The 26,828-nt window shown below is 42.1% G+C and overlaps 1 long non-coding RNA gene across 4 annotated transcripts in view; it reads right to left on the minus strand.

Moving 5' to 3' along the window:
- Positions 1–26,828, minus strand: part of LOC108513665 (uncharacterized) — a 71,629-nt gene that overhangs the window by 19,104 nt on the left and 25,697 nt on the right. Inside the window, exons 3-4 of one of the 4 annotated variants that reach the window (XR_001880974.1) lie at positions 4,642–4,781; positions 2,542–2,738 (exon numbers count right to left, since the gene is read on the minus strand). The exons of 2 other annotated variants lie outside the window; for them this stretch is intronic. This is a non-coding gene — a long non-coding RNA (uncharacterized LOC108513665). The remainder of the gene's footprint in view (positions 1–2,541; positions 2,739–4,641; positions 4,782–26,828) is intronic. One more of the 4 variants, XR_001880973.1, reaches the window with a different exon arrangement.

Here is a 26,828-nt window from a genome sequence, read left to right on the forward strand (position 1 = left end):
AAAAAAGTGCAATCTGTTTTCAGAAACACCATCTACTCTCACTAATATATAATCATTTTCCAGCTAACAACCTGATAGACAAATAAGCAAGTATTTGAACAGATATTCAAAAAGAAAGTAAAAAAAAAAACAAAAAACAGATGACTCTTAAAGGATAGGTCCCCCATCCCCATAATAGGAAAAATGCTATGTAAACTTTACATGGAGATGCCATTTGTTTAACCTCCCAGGTTGGTAAAGATTTAGAAATTTTGAATGCACGTTCTGCAAGTAGGGCTGTGTTGGGAGTTTAACTTGGGACAAACTCTATTGAGAGTGTGGCCATCTGAATAATGACCCCACAAAGATGTCCACATGCTACTCCCTGAAACCTGTGACTATATTACCTTACATGACAAAAGGAACTTTGTATAAGTGATTAAAGTTGTGGACCTAGAAATGGAGAGAGTGTCCTGGATTATCCAGGTGAGCCCAATATCATCATAATGCTCTTTTAAAAAGTGAGGCAGGAGTGTCAGAGCTAGCAGAGCTGTGATAACAGAAGCAGTGGCCAGAGAAATAGGGATTTGCAGATGCCACATAGCTGGCCTTGAAGATGGAGGAAGAGCTCACAAGCCAAGGAGTGCAGGCAGCTTTGAGAATCTGGAAAAGGCAAGGAAATGGATTCTCCTCTAGAGTCTCCAGAAGGAGCACAACCCTGCCACATCTTGGTTTGAGGACTTTAGGCCTCCAGAATTGTAAGATAATAATTTTGTGCTGTTTAAAGCCACTGCATTTATGGTAGCTTGTTATAGCAGCTATGAGAAACTAACACAGAGAACAACTTGGCAGACTACAAATGTATGCATGTACTCTGGCCCAACAGCTCCATATCTAGGAATTTAACCTAAAACATTCACATAAATGCAAATAACGCATATACTGCATTGCTGTGTGTAACAGCAAACAATTGGAATCCACATAAACATTCATCAAAAGGAAACCAATTAAATGATGGGGCTGGGCGCAATGGCCCACACCTATAATCCCAGCACTTTGGGAGGGCAAGGTGGGTAGATTGCTTGATCCCAGGAGTTCAAGACCAGCCTGGCCAACATAGCAAAACCTCGTATCTACAAAAAAATACAAAAATTAGCCAGGGGTGGTGGCACATGCCAGTAGTCGCAGCTACTGGGGAAGCTGAGGTGGGAGGATTACCTGAGCCTAAAAAGTGGAGGCTGCAGTGAGCTGAGATCAAGCCACTGCATTCCAGCCTGGGCGACAGAGCCAGACCCTGTCTCAAATAAATAAATGAATAATGATATGACCACACAATGGAGCCATAAAAGAAATCGTAAGTTTTTTATGCTGTGGTATGAGAAGATCTCCAAGATATTGGAGGTGAAGAAAAGAAGACACTTTTAATGCAATGAGCACAGTGGGTCCAATATGTTGACAGCTGTGTAGAAATCAGGAAGAGGGAGGATACATACTTATTTGTGTATCTATGCATAAATATCTCTAGAAGGAAAAATAAGGAACTAATAGTATGTGTTGCCTACAAGAGAAGGAACTGGATGGCTGAACAAGAAAAGGGAAAGGGAGACTTCTTACTGTATACCTTTCATGTTTTATTGAAATCTCTGTAAGTAATATGAATAGATTACCCATTCAAAAATGTAAATAAAAACAAAAAGATTATAAACTAAACAAGAAGGAGATGATGTAACTTGGCCACCCACCTAGCCCGTAAAGACACCATGATCACCAGTGGGTCTCTACAGAACCTTTCACTGTTTTTAAGGTTGGCCGTGCCATGAATTCCAATCATCTAGAACCACAGGAGTGAATTCAGGGTGCAGCCTAAGGAGCAGGGTGAGAGAGCCATGTGGTAGTCTAATGGGATGTGGATGAAGGTCTGTGGTTAGCTAAAGCAGAGTTAACCTTACATCGTCTCTAAGTCATGGCAGGAATTCTTCCTAAGTCCCTTCCGAAACCCTGTCCAGCCACAAAAACTCTATGAGCTGGGTTGCCAGATTCAAAAATAAAACTACAGGATGCCCAGTTACATTTGAATTCCAGATAAACAACAAATGAAATTCAAATGTAACTGGGCGTCCTGTATTTTATTCAGCACCTCTACGCGTAGGGAGCCACATGGCCTGGGGAGAGAGGCCGTGCAGCAGACAAGGGCCCGCACGCGAGGCCAACAGGTCACAGACTCCATGGCATAGCTACCATAACTGTCCCTTCCAGAGACTCTGAACACATCCCTGACAGGTAGGAATAGAGAGGAGGGCTGTGTGGTAAAGTCACTGGCCGACAACAAAGTTACAGGGCTCCAAGTTAAAGGCGTCTCTCAACTCACTTCTGGCCCTGGAGCTTCTCCTGAAGGTGCTGTATGGAATGCTCTAGAAGAAGTTTGGAATGGGGGTGGGGCATGTCAGGCAACCCAGAGAAATGTTCTCCCAGCCCAGGTAATAAACGTACTCCTTTCCCCAAAATACCGTTAAAGATGTTTAAAAAAAAAAAAAATCTAAAAAAAAAAACCTTTAAGCTGACCTCCTGCCAAAGTACACATCAATTATACAGCTTCAGTCAGGCGGATGCTCGAGGAAAGGGGATCATGTTACACCCAGCTGGGCACTTTGTAGTTAGCACAAATGTAATATAAAGCGCAGCAGAGTTCATCAAGTGTCTGTCTGGATTTTCAGTTTTCATTAGTGCTATAATTAAAACCACATTTTCAGCTCTATTACCTGTAACAAGAAAGGAATGAGAAATGAGCTTGTCAAGGTCAGGCTTTTCCAGCTATTTATACTGAGGATCTGCAGGCCACAAGTTGTTGGATTTGGTGTAAACCAGAGCGACCGGCCAAATGTCGCACTCCAACCCATCCTGTGTGGCTTGAAAGGCACGCTCATGAGGTCATTTCCTTTGAGTGGCCACTGGGTCGCAGATGTCTGCAGGGCACCAAGGACCGGGAAAGATGGGTGATCAGGTAAATCCACCCTGGGCCATGGAGGGGTTTTCTCTCCCATTATGATCAAATTGGTTTCACCTCCTACAATAGCCCCCAAAGGCAGTTCTCAGACATTCGTGTTGAGGGCAGAAATCCTAAAGTCTAAAGACCATCCCCTTCCAACCTTGATGCAAGGTTGTGCAGGAGAGGGCTGGATGGGAAGGTAAATTTTAAACCTCCCCCTGTTCAACAACACACACACACACACACACACACACACACACACACACACACACACACTTCACAGAGTCCTCACTCCAGGCTGCAGATCCTTTCAGCCTGAACTCCAAGGCAGATCTAGAACCCGGACACTTCTCCCCACCACGCTGGTCCCAGGTACCACCATCTCTCCCCTGGATTCCAGCAAGAGTCTCGCTGATTCTGCCTGGCTGTCCCCTCCACCCTCCCACACACACCCCACCATCTGTCCCAACAGAGCAGCCAGACCATGTCACTCCTCCACACAAACCCCTCCACTGGCCGCCGGATCTCTCAGATTAGAAGCCAGGCCTCACAGTGGTGCTGGGGCCTCACTCCCTCCGGTCTCCTATTGGTCCTGGTCTTCTCTCATTGCACTTCACCCCATGCTCCTCCTCCCTGCTCTGTCCCAGGCCCTCTGGCCTCTGGGGTCCTCAGACACAGCAGGCGCAGTCCTTCCTCAGAGGCTTTGCACTCGCTGTGCCCTCTGCCCGAGGTTCCCTTCCTCCTGTTTCCTCATGATTTGCTCTTCACTCAAAAGGCATCTTTTATACAGGGAGGCCTTCCCTGACCACCCTACGTCACAGTACAAGCCACCAGCACCCCTAATCCCTACCCCCTTAACCTCCACCCCACTGACGACGGCATTCCTCATTTCCCCTCTCACCTTTATTTTTCCTCATGGCACTTATCACTATCTGGTCTACAATATACTACTTTACTTCTTTATTTTCTTTAGATGTCTGTCTCTTCTCACTCCCAGAATGTAAATTTCTTGAGGACAGAGATTTTTGTCTGTTCACTGCGGTATCCCCCCTACTTAGGAGAGCCCTGGCATGAAATAAACAGTCAACAGATATTGTTGAATGGATGAATGCAATGCAGAGATGGCTCAAGCCAGCACCAAGTGGGCCTTCTGTGGGTGAATAATCACTTAGTCCCTGAGATCCACCCAGTGAGAAAGTGCAGGGACCATTTGCTGTTCGACCCACCAACCCAAAGGTGGGTCTCTGACAAGTGTTTGGTCTCCGGGCAAACTCGAGATGGCTGAGACACATCTTTCTCCACCAGAACCACCCTTGGAGAGCCGACTGGTCATCCCTTACAGTAGATGAGATCCAGACTCCCCGCACCTTGTAGGAGGTAGAATGCCCTCCCAACAACACTGCCCTCCTTGCCTTCCAGCCTAGATCCTAGGTAAACTGGACCTAAGCACTGCATACTTCACCTTGATGGTTAAGTTTATATCAACTTGGCCCAGATATATGTTTGACCACAGAGCCCAGATATGTGGTCAAACATTATTCTGGATGTTTCTGTGTAAGTGGTTTTGGATGAGATTTACGTTAAATGAGTGGACTTTGAGTAAAGCAGAGTGCCCTCCATAATATGGGTGGGCCTCATTCAATCAGTTGAAGGCCTAAATGGAACAAAAGACTGACCTTTCCTGAGCAAGTGTAAATCCTGCAGCAGACAGCCTTCAGACTTGAACCGCAGCACTGGCACTTCCCGGGTTCTCTAGTCTGCTGGTCCAACCTGTAGATTTGGGACTTCCAGCTTCCATAATCACATAAGCCAATCCCTTAAAAATCAATTTATTTATATATATATATATATCTCATATCTTGTATTAGTTCTATTTCTCCAGAGAACTCTGACTAATACACATGCCTAAGCTTTTGATATGTAGTTCTTCTGGGAGTCAACCCTCCTGCAGGAAACCAAGTTCTTCCAAGGGCCACCTGCTCTGGAAGCATGAGCTGCCATCTCATGCCTCCTCCTTTCATCCAGGCACAAAGGCTTACACAGCCCCTTGGCATTCCCAGGACACCTTGCTGGTCACTTCCAAAACTAAAGGGCAGAAAAGAATCCCATATAACAAAAACTGCTGCTCAGCTGCTATACTAGGAACTCGAGGAAACATTTCTTTGTCTATGATGTCATTGTGAACAATCTTACTGGGAGCAATAATATTCATATGCCACATGCAAACATTACAGCATCACCTCATGCTAACACTTAACTGAAGTCTAACAGGCTGAAGAAATAGCAGAGTAATTAAGAGCATGAGCTCTGGAGGTCTAACTGCTGGGACTCCAGTCCCCACTCTGCCACAAACTGAGTAAAATGTGCCAATTCCCTTAACCTCAATTCTCTCATCTTTAAAATGGGATACCATAATTATGCCTATTTCACAGGACTAATAAAACCAAGTGGAAAAAATGCCAGTGAAGCATATATCCCTGTGCCTGACATATGGCCCATGCTCTGTAAAGGTTACTGTTATTTATTGCGGCAGCAATAGCCCAGGCCTTACAGAGTGTTCTACAAATGCACGCAGTACTCTGAAGTACTCTGAAGAAGGTGATTAAATCAGTTTATGACTCTGTGGGTTGCAAGTGAAAAGCAGAAAATCCTTCAAAAGATATGGAGCCCTCAAGAGCTCTTGGAGGGCATGCTACCACAGAGGAGTCTCTTCCACAGGAGCAGAAGTAGCTGCACCACCACATAGATTGGATCCTACGGTGAAAGGCTGGGCTCACTTTAAAGGCTGGGCAGACCGAACTGTGAAGAAACTCTGCGACTTATTCATAGATTGTGAGAATAAATGGTAAGCAAGTAAATGAGCAGATACATCCATGCCAGGAAGGAAACAAACAGGGTGCTTTAGCATTGAAAAAGAAGTGGGTGTGTCATATCCAGCACAGGCAATTCCATAGAGACAGACGGTAGATGAGTGGATGCCAGGGGCTGGGAGGAATACGAGGTGGGCCGTGACTTCTTCATGGTATGAGGTTTCTTTTGGGGGCAATGGAAATGTTCTGAAGTTAGATAGTGGTGATGGCCATATAATACTGTGAATATACCGAAAACCATTGAATTGTACACTTTTAAATGGTGAATGTGGTATTTTGTGAAATCTTATGTGAATTATATCACAATTAAATTTTTAATTAAAAAAGAAAAGCTGGCTGTGGCTGGGCCTAGATAAGGTAGACAAAAAAGTTCCTTCCAAGGGGTTTCCATGACCAGAGGACTGAGAAATGGGAAGCAGCCAGCCTTTGGAAGATGCACAGAAGAGCTCACTGTGCAGATGGAAGAGCAAAGACAGATGGCACAGAGTGTGCCCCGCTTGGCAAGGTCCATGTGCCGTCCCAGATTCGGCCCAGACACTGGGAAGGAAGAGAGAAAGAGAGCTTGAAGGGTCGGAAGAGGCTATATCCTAGAAGGCCTTGGTAGGGCACAGTAAGAAATGGGGAGTTCGTGCTAAATGAAATTGAAACCCACCGAAGGCTTTTCTACAAAGGAGTGCCCAGCCCACTTGCCATTTTTGGAAGATCACTCACACCTCCCAGCACGCAAAGCACCCATTACCAAGTGGCAAGACCACACAAGGTATGAGACATTGATGAGATTCATTCTCATTGGTTGGAAGCTTCTGCACTTTTAACAAAATTGTAACCAGGGGCTACAAATTAGATGATGAGCTTATTCTTAAGAAAACATGTTATAAAAGGTAATGTGAAACAATATAGATTTCTTGTCTATTCCAAAAGGCACCTTATCTCTTTCCCCATAAAATACTTAGTAATAAAAGGATACTCTGTCACCACCCAGCTTCCTGGAGTGACAATGGCAATGCTATCATTATTAAATCAAGAGCGCCCTCTACAGTTATAAGTCTAGATTGCAGCTTACTATTAGCCTGGAACAATGTCTACTTTTATTAATACTGTGAAAAATTATCATCCCCTCAGCTTATGCCACCCATGGTAAGCTAGTTCCCCCAACTCTTTCCTGAAAACTGGAGGAAAATACAAAAAGGAAGTGAAATTGGCAGGTTTCTTGGATGACTGAAATGTCAACACAAATGTGTCTGCCCTTTGAAGTAATAGACCAAAAGGAGGATGGTTGTGTGTGTGTGTGTGTGTGTGTGTGTGTACAATATACATCTATCTACTCACTGCTAATCAATATTTGATCTCATTATGTAACTGGAAAAAGAGAATATGTGTTTGATCACTTTGTGATTACCAAAATACTTGGTATCAAGTCAGTGAAAAGTACTTCAAAAATGTAGAAGTTTGTCATCTTGCCGTAAAACAATAGAACAAAGAGGTAAGGGACTGGCTTCCACTGGCCCAGTGACAGTGGCAGGAGGCTGGGAGAAGCTCAACCAACAGTTGAGCAAGTAGTATGAGTGGGTTGAAAAAGCAATGGATATTTGGGAGGAAGGCCTTGACCAAAAAAGTGGGGAGATGGATGGAACCATGAAAATCTGGTGCGAGAAGCTTTTTTAAAAATTCCCCAAGGGAGAGATTTTAAAAAGAATACCCAGAGAGAGGCGCCTGTGAGCAGCTGGAGAGGAGAGGGAGGACTATTTGTCTAGGAAATTAGAGCTGTTAGGCAGAGCTGAGCTGCCTGGAGAATGGGAACTCATAATTTGTGAAACGTTTTTCTTGCACCCCGCCATGGTGGATTCCTTGTCCCAAATATTCTTACACAAAATTTATTCGGGAAGGAGAAAGAAAGGGCATGCGAGTTCAGAACCTGTCTCACGCCTCTAAAACGTCCAGGCCACCTTCAGTACAAAGAATGGGGGGAATGTCCCTGTGAGCCACGGGAGGCGTTGGGGAGAGGGGAAAACTGATTCCTTCCTGCCCTTCTGCTTCCACTGATTAATACAGCCATTAAAAAATGAAATCTGTTCCTTAGACAAAATATGGTGAAACATTCCTGCGCGCTCCATCCTTAAAACAGATTTCAGTATTGGCCTGTCTTCTCAGTGTTTGTTTTGGTTCCTTCAGCCCACGCTGGAGTCCATGGGTTTTTTCCTTCACTCATCATCTCGCCTCCTGCTGCTTCAGCCGAGAATGAAGTAATAATTCAGCAAGCTGTTCAGGACTTCCCATCAGCCCAACGGCACCGCGCCGTGTTTTCAGGACACAGGCATTCCGGCATCCTTGAACTCCACGGCAGAGCAAGCCGCGGGAGGGAACTCACCAGTGTTGGCTCCCTTGCCTCAACTGAGGCAGTTTGGGAAGCAAAGTGAGAGAAGCAGTTTAAAAAGCACGTGAATATCTCCTCGTGGGTCCTCACTTGCATGTTCTTACGAAGCCGGACTGTTCGTAGCCTACACTGCAATTCCAGAGTGGTGAGTGGCTCCAAAGCAGCTTACAAGGAAACATAACTGTCACAGAGGCTTTCTAAGAGATTGCTGAAAAATAAATTACTGATTCTCTTTTCCTGAGAGCAACCTGCCGTGACCTCTCGAAGGCTTCTTTTGGATCCTCAATTTTGTATCTGCCTGAGCTAAAAGAGATTGCCAGAGTCCCACTGTTTGGTTTACGACCCAGCTCATCCCCGTCCCTTGGAGGACATGAGGACATGAGCCTGACATTAGTGCACACTGTAAATGTGTTTGTGCCCAGAACTCTCTAGAATAGAAAAGTTTCCAAGTACTTCACTGTAATGACTTAGTCACGAATGAATTTTAATATGCTAGAAAAACATGAGTATTTTGGATGAAAAGCTAATCTTTTTCCCCCCTTTTAAAATAGAAAGAAGCATAGCATCTGAGCTCTGTGGAAGGGACCATCCAAAACCAATGAAATACCATCTTAACGTAAGCACCTAAAGCAAGCATGTGTATGCCATGGGAGCCTCAGGCCTCATGGTTTCCTGGAGAAGATTTCACATGAGAGAAAACCTTCTCTGTTCCCTGACAGTGTGGATATTTTAAATGGACTTTATGTGTTTTTTGTTTATTTGGTTTTGGTGCTGAAAAATTAGACAAGGCACTCAGCTGTCTTCACAGGACTACGCTTTGAACTTGTGCACAATGAGTGCAAAATAGTGTCTGAAAATAGCAAAGAACAGAAGAGTAAGATGATCAGCGGGAGGGGCGGCAGCACATCATAGGGAAGGCGGCCAGTACTCTGAAAAGCAATCCAACAATTAATTAACTGGCTGAAAGTCAAGAGGACAGTATGATAACAGACATTGATAGGCACTAATTATAAGTGCAGTACTGTGAAACATGAAAAAATAATATGGTTAACAATCCTAAAAATGTTACGATGGGCAATGTAAGATGAGCAAGGAAGCTACAAGGAACTCTCTTATCATATGTTTTATCTTGGCTGCTAATTCCTGGTAATAACACACTTATAATGATATGCTATTATCAAATTGACCAATACATCTTTTAAACCACTGAAAAGGTTGGCTGAACAGAAAAATATTTTTGCATTTAATATATACGGAAAGAAAAGAGAGAGAGAGTCAGATTATAGGAAGACTATACACTGAGTCAAGCCCATCAAGGTACAAGGTTGAAGGTAAGATCCCAGGTGAAAGCCAGGCACAGTGGCTCATGCCTGTAATCCCAGCACTTTGGGAGGCTGAGGCAGGAGGATCACTTGAGCCCAGGAGTTCAAAACCAGCCTGGGCAACCTAGTCAGACCTTGTCGCTACAAAAACTAAACAAAATTGGCCAGGAGTGGTGGCTCTCGCCTGTGGTCCTAGCTACTCAAGAGGCTGAGGTGGGAGGATCACTTGAGCCTGGGAGGTCAAGGCTGCAGTGAGCTGTGATCACATCGCCGTACTCTCTGTCTCAAAAAAAAAAATTAATAAATAAAAGATCTCAGGTGACTCCCCAACTGCAAAGACCCTATAAAACCTTCCTAAAATAACCAACCAGTCTTATGATCTTAATTGGCTGATGCTTAGCGTGCAGTCAACAATTTTTTTTTTTAAGAGACTGAGTCTCTTTGTCACCAGGCGGGAGTGCAGTGGCATGATCTCGGCTCACTTCAACCTCCGCCTCCCGGGTTCAATGGATTCTTCTGCCTCAGCCTCCCAAGTAGCTGGGACTACAGGTGCATGCCACCATGCCCGGCTAATTTTTCTATTTTTAGTAGAGATGGGGTTTCACCGTGTTAGCCAGGATGGTCTCGATCTCCTGACCTCATGATCTGCCCGCCTCGGCCTCCTAAAGTGCTAAGATTTCAGGCATGAGCCAGCGTGCCTGGCCACAGTCAACATTTATTTCAGCTTTAGCTTTTTCTGCAACATTAGGGACTGTCAGAAGTTTGAATATGTCTTAAATTGAAAGCTCCAAAGGGCAGGAAGTCTGACTCCCTTGTTCACTTGTCAATACCACAGAACTACAATAGATAAGTTTTTCCAACAATGCCTTTATTTTCTGTCATTTTTTGTTTTTCAGTTTGTTTGTTCGTGGTATGTAGGTATGTATTTTGCAGACAATGAGAGCAAACATTTAGTGAATGCTTGCTGTGTGCCAGGCACCATCCTAAATGCTGTGCACACATTAGCTTATTTCACCCTTACAGTAACCTTTGCGGGGAAGTACTATGACTGCCTCCCTCTTTGCCAGCTGAAACGACTGAGGCACACAGAGGCTAGTAAGTCTGCCACTCCTCATCTCTGTCAAGCTCCAGTTCCAACTGCTGGGAGAAATTACACTCCTAGAAAACTCCAGGTACATTAGCCGTTTCAAATTTAAAAACAGTTCAGCATTTCCTCCTCCTCCTCCTCCATTTCTCAAGGTCGTTTCTAAGCTCTTGGGGACTTGTGCAGCCCTGTGACACCTGGAAAAGGCATCTCCTCCCTTGTGGCCATCATCTGCCTTACACTGGCATCTGCTGAGATGTTCTGCTCAGTTTGGACCTCAGATCTGATGATCCTCCAGAGCCAGCATGTGCTGGGGGAGCTGAATTCCTATCTGGTCTCCAGCCACAAAGTGAGCACTCAAAACTGCTGGTCTTTCTACCAAGAGACCCCTTCAGGCCCACCTGCTCTCACACTTCCTCTTGGCTAATTTGCAAGCCCTTCTTGAGTGGTATGAAACTGTGCTCTGCCAAGGGCAGAAAACCAAGTAGGTTGTTGGCTGTGTTGATACCTACGCTCCTCATCTTTACTTGTGTGGGGCATCCCACCAGTGTGGGAGGGAAGCTCTGGAGCCAGGCATGCTGTCCCAGAACTCATCCTGGACATCATCTCAAGCTCCCTCTGCCCTCGTGTGCTCATGTGGATCTCAGTGTCCCAATGTTACACAGTTTGTCACCTCTTGGCTTTCAGCCAGTGCACCACAATGTAGCAGTCTCTCTTTGTAAGGTATCACCTGAAGTTCTTTGTCTCACTACCAAGAAAATTAAGGAGTGTGGACACAAAGGGCGAGATTGGAGCAAAAGTTTAATAAGTGAAAGAAAAAAGTGCCCAAAAGAAGGGTTGCCACGGAGAGAGGGCCCAAAAGAGGGGTTGCCGTTTTTACAGTTGAATCCAAAAGCTTTTATGAGAACCTCTCCTCATCTCTGTAGCTGTTTCTGTAACTTCCCTTATCTGTGGAGCTGTGTAACTCTCCTAATCTGTGCAGCTGTGGGCATGTCTTTAGGCAAGCACAAAGTTCAGCTTCTCTGCAACTGTGGGTATGTTCTTGGTAAGCCCCACCCCCTCCCCATGCAAGCTCCCCTGGAGCCCCCTGTGTACATGCTTGAAAAGGGGAGGAAACTTTTTCCTGGGAGCCTGCTGATTATACCAAGAACAAAGGCTGCTGTGTTGGGTCTTGCTTTCTTATCAGTGTAGCTGCAGCCTGAGTTTTCCCCAGGCTGCTCTATTTGTGCCTATAGCCTTCATTTTTCAGGCTTTTCTCTGTTTGAAGGAGTTTTACCAAGGACCCATCTTTACCTGTCTGCCCAACTAATTTTTCCTTTTCTCCCTCACCAGCACACTGCTGCTCCCCCAGTGCTGCTCTCTAGGATGGGCATGAGCAGCGGAAGTTTCTGCTTTCTCAGAGATCTCTTACTCCTGCCTCTATCTCACCTCTCCAGCCCACAGTTTTTCTCTTCTCTTCTGTGCCTTATGGGGGAAAAATAATCCTGACTCGTTAAGTATTCTCCACAAATCTTGCTTATACCCATGAAATGGCTTTGGAATTTAAGGTGAAGATTAAGAATTTGTGTTCGCTGATTTCACACCAAAAATCTTTCCTTAAAGTGATGGTGACTAACGTTGAGTGTTCAGGCTTAGGGCAAGGCCTCAATGTAAATATGAGTAAATTTGATAAAGCATAGAGCAGGAGGTTACACGTAAGTTATAAGTCCAAATATCATGCCACCACAGAACCATGAGAAAAAAAAGTTTAGTAACTGATAGGGAAGGTATCCACACACTCTAAAAGCACAGATCAAAACATCTCATTGGATTCAAAAGCTGACGGATGATATAATTGCATTTCATATGACACTCTTACAAAGGCAAAATTATAGGGACAAAAATAATACAGATTTTATACATACCATGGAATATTATTCAGCCATGAAAAAGAATGAAGTACTGATGCATGCTACAATGTGGATGAACCATGAAAACATTATGCTAAGTTAAAGAAGCCAGATATAAAAGGTCACATATTGTATGATTCCATCTGTATAAAATATCCAGACTAGATAAATCCATAGAGACAGAATACAGATTGATAGTTGCAAGGAAGAGGGAGAAAACTGTAAGGAATTTTACTTTGAAGTAATGGAAATGTTTTCAAACTAGACAGGGGTAGGGTAGTGTTGCACAACACTGTGAATGTATTAAATGTCACAGAATTTTTCACTTTAAAATGGTTAGCTTTATGTTATATGAATTTCACTTCAATAAATTATTTTTTTTAATCAGTGGTAGCCAGGGGGTGGGAAGAGACTTGACTACAAAGGGGCACAAGACTACTTTCGGAGATGATGGAATTATTCTGTTTCTTGATTGTTGCAGTAGTTACACAGCTGTCTATATTAGTCAAATGTAGAAACTATACGTTTGAATAATTTTGCATTTGGTTTATAAAACTATATACAAATAAGCATGATTTTACTGTATGTAAATTAGAGTTTAATTTCTAAATGGAGGGAGAGAGAGAACTATCCAACAGATAGAAGTGAAATAAATATTACTGACTAAACCCTGCCACAGATTATTTTACTAGAAAATGACTGCTAATAGGATCATAAAAAGATTTTTTTTTAGTTTCAATCCAATAAAATAAAAATTTACTGGTTACTATGAAACGGAATTTATACCATCATTTTTCATCATCCTGTTATTCACTGTTTAAGGGTTTGGTGTGTATGAATGTGTTAAGAGAACTTAACTAAGATTTTTAAAGATAAATATGTAACTATATCAATACTAACTCTCTAAATAAAGGAAACTGTGCACTTAAAAGCAATCATTGAGGCATGAGGTCAAGCAGGTTATTTGTGAAATAATGTAGCACAGAACTCCAAAGTCAATTGTAACCAGACAATTTAAACTATCCTGACTTAATAATTTCAAGCATATTTTATTCACTTTGAAGGTGTTCTGGTGATCCATTGCTGCTTAACAAAGCACTCCAAAACTTATTGGCTTAAAACATAATTTTATTATCTCCCATAATTCTGAAGGTTGAACGGGCTCAGCTGGATGGTTCTCATCCAGGGACGTCATGTTGCAGTCAAATGGTGAAGTGAGTTTCAGTCTGAAGGCTCAGTGGGCCTGATGTTCACTGTGCCTCACTCCTGTGGTGACAGTTGAAGCTGATTGTTGGCCAAGAGCCCAGCAGCAGTCTGGGAAAGCACATCACATAGTCTACATGTGGCCTCTTCATGTAACCTGAGCTCCACCCAGCACAGTAGCTGGGATCCCAGAAGGAGTATCCCAAGAGCAAGCATTCCAGGAGGCTTGGATAGAGGCTGTAAGACCTGACCCAGCCCCGGAAGTCATACAGCGTCATTTCCACCTCATTTTATTGGTCAAAAAGCAAGTTACAGGGCCAGCCCAGACTCAAGGGTGGGGAACTACACATGAATACTATGAGGCACGTTTCAGTGGGGACCATCACTGGAGATTAGCTCCCAAAAAAACCATCAATATTTATGAGGATCTTGGAATGATATTAAGTTTTCAGCTATAAAATACCATTTTGGCATTTTTTTGAATAAAAATTATAGTGAGTCCCAATTTTAGAAAGCATACATCTTGGCAAGTGACTACCATCTAGTTTATTCATTCAACAAAAATTTATTGAATGCCTACTATGTGCCAATCACTGTGCTAGGCCTGGAGGATAAGTGGATAACTAAGACGTAAAACCTGTCTTCTTGGAGCTTAGAGTCTTAGAGTGTGCATCATGGAAAGAAAAATTCCACAGACTCTGTTGGAGTGCAAAGGAAAGAGCTGGTTCTCCCTAAAGTGGAGTAAAGGAATGTTAGGAAATGCTTTAGAGATGAGGGACTTATGAGTTGAAAGTTTTTAAAAATTCTTGTTAAGTTGACAGGTAAAATTATTTGTATTTACCATGTAAAACACATTGTTTTGAGGTATATATACATTGTGGAATGCTACCTTTAGTTAAGTAACATGCATTATCTCACATAGGCATAAGTTTTGTGGTGAAAACACTTTAAATTCACTCTTTTAACATTATTCAAGAATATATTAACTATAGTCACCATATCATACAATGGATATCTTAAACTTATTCATCCTACCTAACTGAAATTTTGTATCCCCTGCTCCTCCAACCACCTCAGATCCTGGTAACCACCATTATATTCTCTACCTCTATGAGACTACCTTTCTCATATTTCACATATGAATGAGATCATGTAGTATTTGTATTTCTGTACCTGGCTTATTTTATTTAACATAACGTTCTCCAGATTCATCCATGTTGTTGCAAATGACGGGTTTCTTCTCTTTTATGATGAATAGAATTCCATTGTGTGTGTATACCACATTTTTAAATCCTTTCATTCATTGACAGATACTTAGGTTGATTCCATATCTTGGCTATTGTGAATAATGCTGCAATAAACATGGGAGTGCAGATGCCTGTTTGACAGGCTGATTTGATTTTCTTTAAATATATATCCAGTAGTGGGATTGCTGGATCATATGATGGTTCTGTTTTTAATTTTTTGAGGAACCTCTATTCTGTTTTCCATAATGACTATACTAATTTAGATTTCCACCAATAATAGGGCATGAGGGTTCTCTTTTATACATTCTCAACACGTGTTACCTTTTGTCTCTTTGGTAATAGCCATTCTAACAGGGTAAGGTAGTATCTCATTGGGGTTTTAATTTGCATTTCCCTGATAATTAGTGATGTTGAGCTTTTTTTCACATACCTGTTGGTTATTTGTATATCTTCTTTTGAGAAATGTCTGTTCAGGTCCTTTGCCCATTTTTAATTGGGTTATTGGTTTTATTGCTACTGAGTTGTTTGAGTTTCTGTATATTTTGGATGTTAACCCCTTATTAGGGATATAGTTTGCAAATTTTTCTCCCATTCTATAGGTTGTCTCTTCACTCTGTTTATTGTTTCCTTTGTTGTGCAGAAGCTTTTTAATATAATGTAATTCCATTTGTCTATTTTTGCTTTGTCACCTGTGCTTTTGGGGTCATACTTTTAAAATCATTGCCTAGACCAATGTCATGGAGATTTTCCCCTATGTTTTCTTTTAGTAGTTTCATAGTTTCAGGCCTTACATTGAAGTCTTTAATCCATTTTGAGATTATTTTTGCCTGTGGTATTAAATAAAAGTCTAATTTCATTCAGCATGTGGATATCCAGTTTTCCCAGCACCCTTTATTGAAGAGACTGCCCTTTCCCCATTGTGTGTTCTTGGTGCATTTCTTAAAAATCAGTTGGCTGTAAAAGCATGTATTTGTTTCTGAACTTCCCACTCTATTCCATTTGTCTATGTGTCTGTTTTTATGCCAGTACTATGTTGTTTTGGTTTGTAGTATATTTTGAAGCCAGGTAGTGCAATGCCTTCAGCTTTGTTCTTTTTGCTCAAAATTGTTTTGGCTATTCAGGGTCTTTTGTGATTCTGTACAAATTTTAGGATTGTTTTCTCAATTTCTGTGAAAAATGTCTTTGTTATGTTGATAGATACTGTGTTGAATCTGTAGGATATTTTGGGTAGTATGGACATTTTATCACTATTAATTTGTTCAATCCATGAACACAGATCTCTCTCCATTTATTTGTGTCCTATTGAATTTCTTTGAGTGATGTTTTGTAGTTTTCAGACCTTTTACCTCCTTGGTTAAATTTATTCCTATTTTTTTTTTTAGACAAATGGACACATTACATTAAAAAGCTTCTGCACAACAAAGGAAACAATAAACAGAGTGAAGAGACAACCTACAGAATGGGAGAAAAAAATTACAAACTATACATCTAATAAGGGGTTAATATCCAAAATATGTAGAAACTTAAACAACTCAATAGCAAGAAAACAATAACCCAATTAAAAATGGGCAAAAGACCTAAACAGATATTTCTCAGAAGAAGATATACAAATAACAAACAGATACATGAAAAAATGCTCAACATCTTATAGTTATACTGGGTTATTTTAAGCTGATAACAACTTAACTTTATTCCACTTCAAAAGACTTCGGCCTTTTACTCCAGTTCCCCACTCCCACATTTTGAATTTTTGATGTCACAGTTTATATCATTTTAAATTGCATATTCCTTAATGAATTATTGTAGCTATTATTATTTTTAATAGTTTTGTCTTTTAACCTTCATAATAAATAAATACATAATTTGTATACCACAATTACAGTATTCTAAATTTGACTGGTACTTTTACCAGTCAGTTTTATACTTTCCGAGGTTTTTGTGTTACTCATTAGCATCATTTTCCTTTAGCTTGAGGAACTCCTCTTTAGCATTTCTTGTTAAGACAAGTCTGGTGATGATGAACTCCCTCAGCTCTTACTTGTCTGGAAAAGTCTTTATTTCTACTTCATTTCTGAAGAACAGATTTGTTGGGTATATTATTCTTCATTGACAATTCTTTTCCTTCAGTACTTTGAATATATCATCCCACTCTCGCCTGCCCTTTAAGGTTTCTGCTGAGAAGTCTGCTGCAAGTCATATTGCAACTCCCTTTTATGTTATTTACTTCTTATCTCTTGCTGCTTTCAGGATTCTCTCTTTGTCTTCGGTTTTTTAGTTTTAGTATAATGTCTTGGGGTAGTCTAATTTGGATTGAACCTGATTGGAGACCATTGACCTTCTTGTACCTGGATACTTGCACCTTTCTTTATTATGTATACATACCACATTTTGGTTTGGAAAATTTTCTGCTAATATCTCTTTAAATAGGCTTTCTACTCCTTTATTTTTCTCTTCTCCTTCTTAAACTATTACTTGAATATTTGCTCTTTTGGTGCTGTTCCATAAATCCCATAAGCTTGCCGGGCATGGTGGCTCATGCCTATAATCCCAGCACTTTGGGAGGCCAAGGCAGGTGGATCACCTGAGGTCGGGAATTCAAGACCAGCCTGACCAACATGGAGAAACCCCATCTCTACTGAAAATACAACATTAGCCAGGGTGGTGGCGCATGCCTGTAATCCCAGCTACTCAAGAGACTGAGGCAGGAGAATCGCTTGAACCCGGGAGGCGGAAGTTGCGGTGAGCCAAGATCACACCATTGCACTCCAGCCTGGGCAACAAGAACGAAACTCCATCTCAAAAAAAAGAAAAAAAAAAAAATAAGCTTTCTTCATTCTTTTTTATTCTTTTTCTTCTCCTCTGACTGTATATTTTCAAATAACCTATCTTTGAGTTCGCAGATTCTTTCTTCTGCTTAATCAGTTCTGCTACTGATGCTGTTTATTGCATTTCTTATTCTGGTCACTTATTATTTTCCTCATTTCATTGAAATGTTTCTCTGTATTGTTTTGAAGTCAACGAGTTTCATTAAAAGAGTTATTTTGAATTCTTTGTCAGGTTGTTCATACATCTTCATTTCTTTCACACCTAGTCATTGGCATCTCATTTTGTCCATTTGGGATCTCACATTTTCCTAATTGTTCTTGAGCCTTGTGGCTGTGCACCAATGTCAGCATATTTGAAGAAATAGGTACTTATTCCAGCTTTCAGAGACTGGTTTTGTTTGGAAAAGCCCTGCATCAGGGACAGCACTGGGGTGCATCAGAACTCTAGTGCCTGCTATGGCCAGTGTGGCACAGCCAGAAGCCCAGGACCTGCTGTAAAAAGCATTGCACTGGTATACACCAGACACCCAGGGACACTGAGGGCTGCCAGACACTGAAGGCTAATCAAAGCATGGAGCCACTGATGTTTGCTCAGCAGTGGTATGGGCCAAAGATCAAGTCTACCACACAAGCCTGAAGCCTTGGGCTGTGTGGTCCTGCTTGGGACTGGGGTGGATCTAAAGGCTTCATCCTTAGGTACCAGTCTAGAGTCTGGGGCCACAAGGAGCCTTCTCAGTGCTGGGTTTTATTGTTATGGACCTGGCATTGGATTCCAGGCAAAGTCCTGTGCTCATTTCCCTCTCTTTCTCCCAAGTGAATGATATCTGTCTCTGCACTATGCTGCCTGGGCTTGGAGAAAGAATAACACGTGTAATGTAAAACTGTTCTTCCTACCCACTTCAATGCATCTTTTCTTATTATTGTGCTGCAACGAGGTACTGTAATCTCTCAACTGGTTTCCTTACTCTTGGGAAGGTATTTTCATGTGTAGGTGGTCGTTCAAATTGATGTTTCTGTGGGGGGAAAATCACTGAAGAGTTCTCCACCATCTTCCTCCAACCTTCCTCCCATGAGAGGAGTCTTGACAAATACAGATACATTTCAAAATCCTTACCATATGTTTGGGATAAGAGTAAGAGTGGGATGGAAGGAGTGTGAGGAAGAGAGAGGGCATTCCAAACAGAGAAAGCCAGCAAAAACAAAGGTGAGGAGGCGTAGTACATATGTAGGGTACCAGAAGCAATTCCACATGATTAAGAATCAGAATTCAGGAAGAACTTATAGACATGGGCATCAATCTTGCATAATCTTACACAGACATGTTTAATTTGGTGTACAGGTTATAGGTTTGTTTTTCTTTTTCACTTTAATAATGAACATTTAAAAACACAATGATTGGCTGGGCACGGTGGCTCACACCTGTAATCCCAGCACTTTGGGAGGCCGAGGCAGGCAGGTCACAAAGTCAGGAGTTCGAGACCAGTCTGGTCAACATGGTGAAACCCCGTCACTACTAAAAATACAAAAATTAGCTGGGCGTGGTGGCGGGCACCTGTAATCCCAGCTATGCAGGAGGCTGAGGCAGGAGAATCCCTTGAACCCAGGAGGCAGAGGTTGCAGTGAGCCGAGATTACACCACTGCACTCCAGCCTGAGTGACACAGTGATACTCTGTCTCAAAATAAAAAATGAGTTTTAATGTTTTAAAATTAGTTTCTAACACTTAGTAAACAGAAAGTTTGATGTAAAAATCCAGCTTCTCATGAAAAAAGAAGTTGTTACTTTGGCCACACTAAGCCCAAATTCCCACTCACCAGTAATTGGCTGGAGCCCAAGAGTGGCTGTCTTGGTTCATTCAGGCTGCTATAACAAAGCACTGTAGACTGTCGCTTAAACGACAGACATTTACGTCTCATAATTCTGGAAGATGAGAAGTCCAAGATCAAGGCACTCGGATTCAGTGTCTGCTGGAGGCTCATTTCCTTATTCACAGAGGCCATCTTCTAGCTGTGCCTCACATGGTGGAAAGGACAAAGGGACTCTAGGGTCTCTTTTATAATGGTAAAAATTCCGTTTGTAAGAGCTCCATCCTTATGACTTAATCACCTACCAAAAGCCCTACCTCCTAATGCCATCAAATCAAGGATTGGGATTTCAACATGTGAATGTTGAAGAGAAAATCTGATCTGTAGCAACGGTTCACCCTTTTCAATGGGATTACGAATCCTCTAGTTCACAGCAGCCCCACCTAGTCACCATTATACCCTCCACTGTAGACCTTTGAGTCTGAGATCCCTGAGAAAGTTAAGACGCGTAGTTGAGAAAGGGAGAACAAGTAACAAACTTTAATCTTTTATGCTATGCTAAAGATTTTAGCTTTATCCTCTGGGCATTGGGGAGCTAGTAAGGAATATTCAACAGGGAAGTGAGATGATCAGATATGCATTTTAAAGTGATCCCTTCAACATCATCAAAATATACACATGGAGAAGGCATTGGAGAAGTATATGACCAGGAGGAAGCAGGCAGGTGGAAAACTCAAAGGAGGAAAAATAATAAGGTCTGAACTGGAGCCATCACCATGGGAATGGACAGAAGGAGGCCAAAACAGGAAGTATTAAAAAGCTGAAAAGGCAATACTAAATCACCTATTAAACACAGACAGGGATGGGGAAGGAAGAGCTACGATGACTCTCAGGTGTGGGGCTACAGAGATATGGAGGAGAGGCAAGTTTAAGAAAGAGGCACTAAGTTCAGTCTTGTACATGTTGATTTTTACTGCTCAGGGTTCATCAGGATGGAGGTGTTTGTATACATGAGTCTGAAACTCAGAAGACAGAGAACGGCCAGAGGTGGTGATTAGAAATTCTCTGGATGGCTGGCAGCTGAAACCACAGGAGCAATAAGACAAGCATGTGGAGTTAGGAGACAGCCCAGCAAAGGACCTGCAGGACAGTCAGAGGACCATCTGAGGAAAGGAACTAGGAAAGGGAATCATGTGGAATTGCATCTAGTGCTTCTTAGATTATAAACAAGTCTTACAGTAAAAGATTGTTCTTGTGCTTTTCTCCTTTGTTGTCAAAACAAAATGCAATCTGATTTGGGATTTATATTCTTACCCTAAGAAATCTAGTTAGCAAGCGAAAAAATCTTTTCTATTCTTAAAGGAGAGACATAGTTCTGATTTTCTAATTTTATATTTTCCTTCTGGAAAATAATATTTTCTTACTTAATTTTACACAGGATAAAAAAGAAGTAAGAAAATAGTCTCTGAATATAGATCTTTCTACTGAGAAACTGGGCTGTGAAAGTAAAAGTGATAGGGGCTAGGTAGGATTTTCTTTTGGTTTGGGGTGTGGCGGTTGTTCTGTTTTGTTTTGTGCTTTTGTGTGTTTTTTATTTTAATATTGGAGAGACTTGAACTCTTCTGTGGACTCTGAAAAGCCAATACTGAAGAAAAAGCAGAGGAGACAGGAGTAACTAACACTGCAACGTTCCACAGAAGAGAAGGCGTTTCCATTATAGAAGAGATGCCTCATTTAGACTAGAGGAAAAAACACAAGTGTTGCTAGGGGCAGATAGGAGGCCAGGCCACCTGCTGAGAAAGCAGGGGAGTGGGGCTACTTCTTGAAGACAGTGGCAAAGCTCATGGGAGGAAGTGGGGGATAAGCGAAAAGACTGACAAGTGGGCACAGGACCCTAGTCAAGGTGTTTTCACTTTCCATTTGTCTATTTCATAGAGAAAGACTTTTAACTGCCTTCTATCTAAATTGAATAAAAAGAAAGTGAGAAATATAAAAGGAAATAAGAAATGGACAAGATGATATTTACTATGTAATTAAGAAACAGGTAGGTTTATAATTACCCATTTGCTTATTTATTTATTTTTCATCATTATTTTTTAAGACAGGGGTCTTGCTGTGTTGCCTGGGCTGGTCTTGAACTCCTGTGGTCAAGCCATCCTTCTGCCTCAGCCTCACAAGCTTATTTATTCATTCAACAGATAGTAAACAGACCAAATTCCCACCTCATTGAGCATACATTTTAGTCCTCTCCATATACAGTCATCCCTTGGTATCTGAAAGGGATTCGTTCAAAGACACCCTACCCCCACCTCCACCACCATCACCCCCAGCCGATACTAAAGTGCTCAAGTTCCATAGCCGGCCCTGTAGAACCCAATGATAGGAAAAGTTGGCCCCCCATATATGTGGGTTCTGCATCCCACAAATACTATATTTTCAATCCATGGTTGGTTGACTCTGTGGATGCAAAACCAGTGGAGACAGAGGGCCAATTGTATACCAAGACAGTCCTTGGTAAATTTCATTAAAATTTTTTTGTTCTACCAGCACCCACTGCTGTACAGGGCATGCCAAAAGATAGACTCTTTTTCTAATCCAGGGCTGTTTTCTGAAGTGCAAACAAGTGTGAATCAGCTACAATTTGGACCGGTTGGCTAATACCCATGCAAATAAAGCTGGAAGGGTATTTCAGAAAAAGAATGCCATCATTCAGTTGGCATTTCACCAGGCTTCCAGACTTAGTCTCTGAAAGAATTAGTGTTTTCTAATAATCCACCCGACAGATTATGTTCAGAATGTGATTTTCTGATTAAGGCACTAGGCACGAAACTACTTCTGGACTAAGCAGCTGCCAGACGCTGCAAAATCAATGCAATTTCCCCCAGGTGTTTTCCGCAGAAGCTGAAAGGGACAAAGGTATATGGCCATATCTTTTCTGGTTAAGTTTCAGGATACATAGATTTAAACGACAGAACTGTAACCAGGATTTGGCCACCTTGGGAAGGAACATGATGTTTGGACAACATCCTTCCCAGACTGAAAGCTGCTCAGACATGGATCGTCATTCCAGGCATTTGGCATGCTGGTTTGCACTAGCAGCCAAGTGCATAATTGCCAGGAACTGGCCAAATCCACAGAGACACCACTCACTTCTGAATGCTGAAAAATGTTTGTAATATACGGTAATAAATGTAAGCCTGACTCACTTAATCAGATTTGAATCCCGGACTGGGGATTTCTGCACAAGAGGGAGATGTTTACTGAAATCCTGCTTTTCTCGGCTGCCATCTCCCATTCCAGGAAGAAAAGAACTACTATTTGGATGGCCTTGCCATTTCTGTTTTATATTTTTGGTCATTAATATGGATGCTTATAATATATGGGGTCTCAACTCATTCTGAATGTACTTCAGTATGAAGTGATGAAAATAAGGCTCTTTCTCTTTATTTTAGATTATATTTAAACAGAACTAAGTGCTGGGCACAGTGGCTCAGGCCTGTAAATGCGGACCTTTGGGAGGCCAAGGTGGGCAGATTGCCTGAGCCCAGAAGTTCAAGACCAGCCTGGACAACATGGTGAAACCTTGTCTCCACAAAAAATAAAAAATTAAAAATTAGCCATGCGTGGTGGCACGTGCCTGTGTCCCACCTACTCGGAAGACTGAGGTGGGAGGATCGCTTGAGATTGGGAGGTTGAAGCTGTAGTGAGTCATGACTGTGTGTGCTAATGCACTCCAGGCTGGATGACAGAGCAAGACCCTGTCTCAAAAAATAAATAAATGAATAATAATAAAATAAGATAAAATGAACTAAGTATTCCTGAAAGTTAGAGATTTAAGAGTATCAGGACTTTCTCCATTCCTGGCAAATTTATCTACCCAATCTCATCTCATTCCTAAAACCAACACGATAAGATGGGGAAAATATGCCAGTTACACTCTCCTGTGAGAGTTGTCTGATTCAAGACCTGTCTGGGCATGGAGCAACTGGATAGGTGAATAGCCCAGCTTCCGAAGCTAGCTGAACTTTCCCCTAAAATTAAGGTGGGAATCATGTTAGTTCTAAGCTGATTATCCCAGCATCCTCGACGTACAACCTTAGTTCCTCAAGTTCAGAAATCTGACTTTCCCAAAGATTAACCCAGCCCCAGTCAACTGATTGATACCAAACAAACTCAGTAGGAAATCCTCAGAGTTCAGAAGTCAGTTCATCCATTTTCAAGTGGCAGTTTCATTCTACCTGCTGCAGATGAGGGGATTATCATTCCGGTTAGGTATCTAGGTGATTCATCCAAGGACACGTGGCTAATTGCTGAAACAGGACTTGAATCAGGTCTTTTGAGTTCAGAGACCCGCCCTTTCTGCTAGAGCACCTTGCCTTCCTGGTGGAAACCCTACATGCAAGTACTAGAGGTTACAGCATGGCTTCCAAAAAGAGCAAACTGCACTTTGGGGAAGAGGGAGAGACAACAGAGTAAGGCAGGCCATGTGAAGAGAGATGCAGTGGATGGCAGACCCCATGTCACTGAGGTCAGGAGCCAGAGTCCAGGTCCAAGGCAGGCCGAGGATTGGAGGAAATGGCAAGAGACCGTTAGGGCCCATTAGGAACTAGGAAACCAATGAAACAGAAACTGTCTCAGGAACACAGCCGAAGCCAGGTTAGGAAAGCTGGGCACAAGGGTATGGGGGGGACCCACCACCACAATGATTAACCTCTGGCAGGTTTCAGAGCGTCCTACCCCAGCTTCTTCAGTCCCCCCTTGTGATCTCTTGTGATCTAAATCACTGGAGCTCCTTCGTGAGAAAGGAAGAAATAGTCTTCGGCCACAGCAGAGCAGAGCCTGTAGATGGAGCCAAGTACCTGTCAGCTAGGGGCTGAGAGGTAAGGCAGGACCCGCAGGCTAGGAGATTACTGCAATGCTCACTCCAGCCATTGGAGGTCAAAATTCTTCTCTACATAGTGTATTTCTCGACTATTCTAAAACATGTTGTTGATTGTTTTACTTCTGTAACGTTTTCCTAAAGATGGCTTGAGAGAGGGTGACCCTATATAATTAACCATTCAAAGCAGGAGGCTTGCAAGAGTGAAAGGGAGAGCTGTTAATAATTATGCCAGTACCACAGTCATAAACCAGGACTGACTAACCCATGCCGATGCAGACACACAGTCAGCCTCAGCTTGAGACCAAGCTCTCAAGACTCACCCAGGCCTGGGCACAGCTGGCAGAGGGTGAGGTAATCTTGCTAGGATTGTTTACAGGATAGGCCAGAGGACTCCTGGGAAGTAACTCACCCTAAGGGAAGAGAAAGTCAAAGCACACAAATTGGGTTCAGTGACATCAAGACAGGGCCAGAGGGGAGGGAAGAGTCTTGGTGCCTCCCAGTGGTGGTCAGCCCCAGCGTCCTCTGATCCAGGTGTCATGGATCTTATAAGCAGGTGAAACTAAAAAGAGCTGTTTTGTTAAAATTTCCGCAGGACCAGCAAAATCCTGTGCCAGCAATGTCAGCAGCAACAAAGAAGGTGCAGCTGGCATTGCAGTAGAGTGGGACATTGCTGGGCTTGGGCACTGACCTGAGACTTTACCCCAGCAAAGGAGAGCCAGAAGATGGAAGGTGCCTTGCTTTTATATCTTAGAGGATACAGAGGCCATCCTGGAGGACTCACTGAACTGTTATGAGGAGTAGAGAGAGGCTGCAGTTTCACATAGTGAACAGAGAAATAATATTTTATAAAGGATATTAACTGTGACTTTAATTTCATTCCCAACCTGTGATGTTTGGAAAACTTAAGTAATATTTCTTTCATCATAGTGTAATTAGAGAACCTTCTTAATTTGGAGCCACTCAGTTTATATTAGTATGGTCTAGAGTAAGCACATACTCCCAAAATATACACATTGCAATTATATGTGCATTTATAAAATAATGCAGCAAAATATTTACACATGGTTAATCAACATGTAATATAGAAACATTTTCTAAAAGTCCTAAAATTGTGGGCTTTTACTATCTCTTAAAGAATGTCATTTACTGATTCTAATATTCAACTGGTTAGTCTTTCAACCATTTGAAATTAAATGCTGCTTTGAAACAAAATAGCTCACTCACTAAATAGCTAAAGTGAAAACACAGACACTACACAGGCAAAGATGTTGAGCTAGAATTCTAACACAGTGCTAGTGGGAATGTGAATTCATATAACCTCTTTGGAAAACTGTTTGGCAGTATTGACTAAAAGATGAACACACGCACTTCCGCTCCTGTTATATACCCAACAGCAATGTATACAATATGTTTACCAAAAGACACAGACAGGAATGTTTATAGCAGCACTATTCATAATAGCCCCAAACTGGAAATGACCCAACAGTAGAGTAGATGAATAATTTATGGTATATTCATACAATGGAATACTGCCATGAGAACAAACAAGTACAACCACACACAACAACATGAATGAATCTCACTAACATAAAGTGAAGCAAAAGAAGTCAGACACAAAAGATTCCATGTAGAAAGAATTCGCAAACAAACAAAATTAAGCCATGGCGTCAGGAGAGAAAATACACGTCACCCTAGGAAGGGGCTAGTGGATGGGGACACAAAGGAGGCTCTGGCTGTTAGGAATGTTCCATTTCTTGATCTGGGTGCTGGTTACACGGGTATGAAAATTTATCGATCCTATTAACTGTCCCTTGTGCTGTATTCTACTAGGTGAACTAGTCACTAGGGCCAGCCCATATTTAAGAAGAGAGTATTGGACTCCACTTCTTGATGGGGAGTGGCAAGCCACATCACAGTAGAGTAAGTGGGACGAGTGATATTGTTATAAAAACACAATTTATTCCTATTATAAAATACAATAGAATTTTTCAAATTTAAGGAATATTTTAAGTAAATTTTACAATCTACTCCAATTATCCAGTGCAAATTAGAACTCAGCATCATCCTGGGGTAAAGTAGAAAGCTTAGGAAGGTAAAGAAGAAAGTGAGAGCACCAGCCACTAAAGCACGTACTGCAGCTTGGGTCACATGCCTTCCCTGGACCCATAACTATGACCAGACAAATAGGGTACATTTACGAGTGAGTCCTAACCATGTGCCCAACAAGACCACATGAAATAAGGGAGGGGCAATTCACCAAAGGGAGAAGCAATGGGGAAACAACATAGGTCTACTGCAGACCTCAGGTACTACATCTGATGGTCATCACAAGAGAAATTCTTCTATTGTTTTAGAGATGGGGT

This window comes from Rhinopithecus bieti, unplaced genomic scaffold, assembly GCF_001698545.2.
Source record: "Rhinopithecus bieti isolate Rb0 unplaced genomic scaffold, ASM169854v2 scaffold_29928, whole genome shotgun sequence".
NCBI classification, from domain to species: Eukaryota; Metazoa; Chordata; class Mammalia; order Primates; family Cercopithecidae; genus Rhinopithecus; species Rhinopithecus bieti.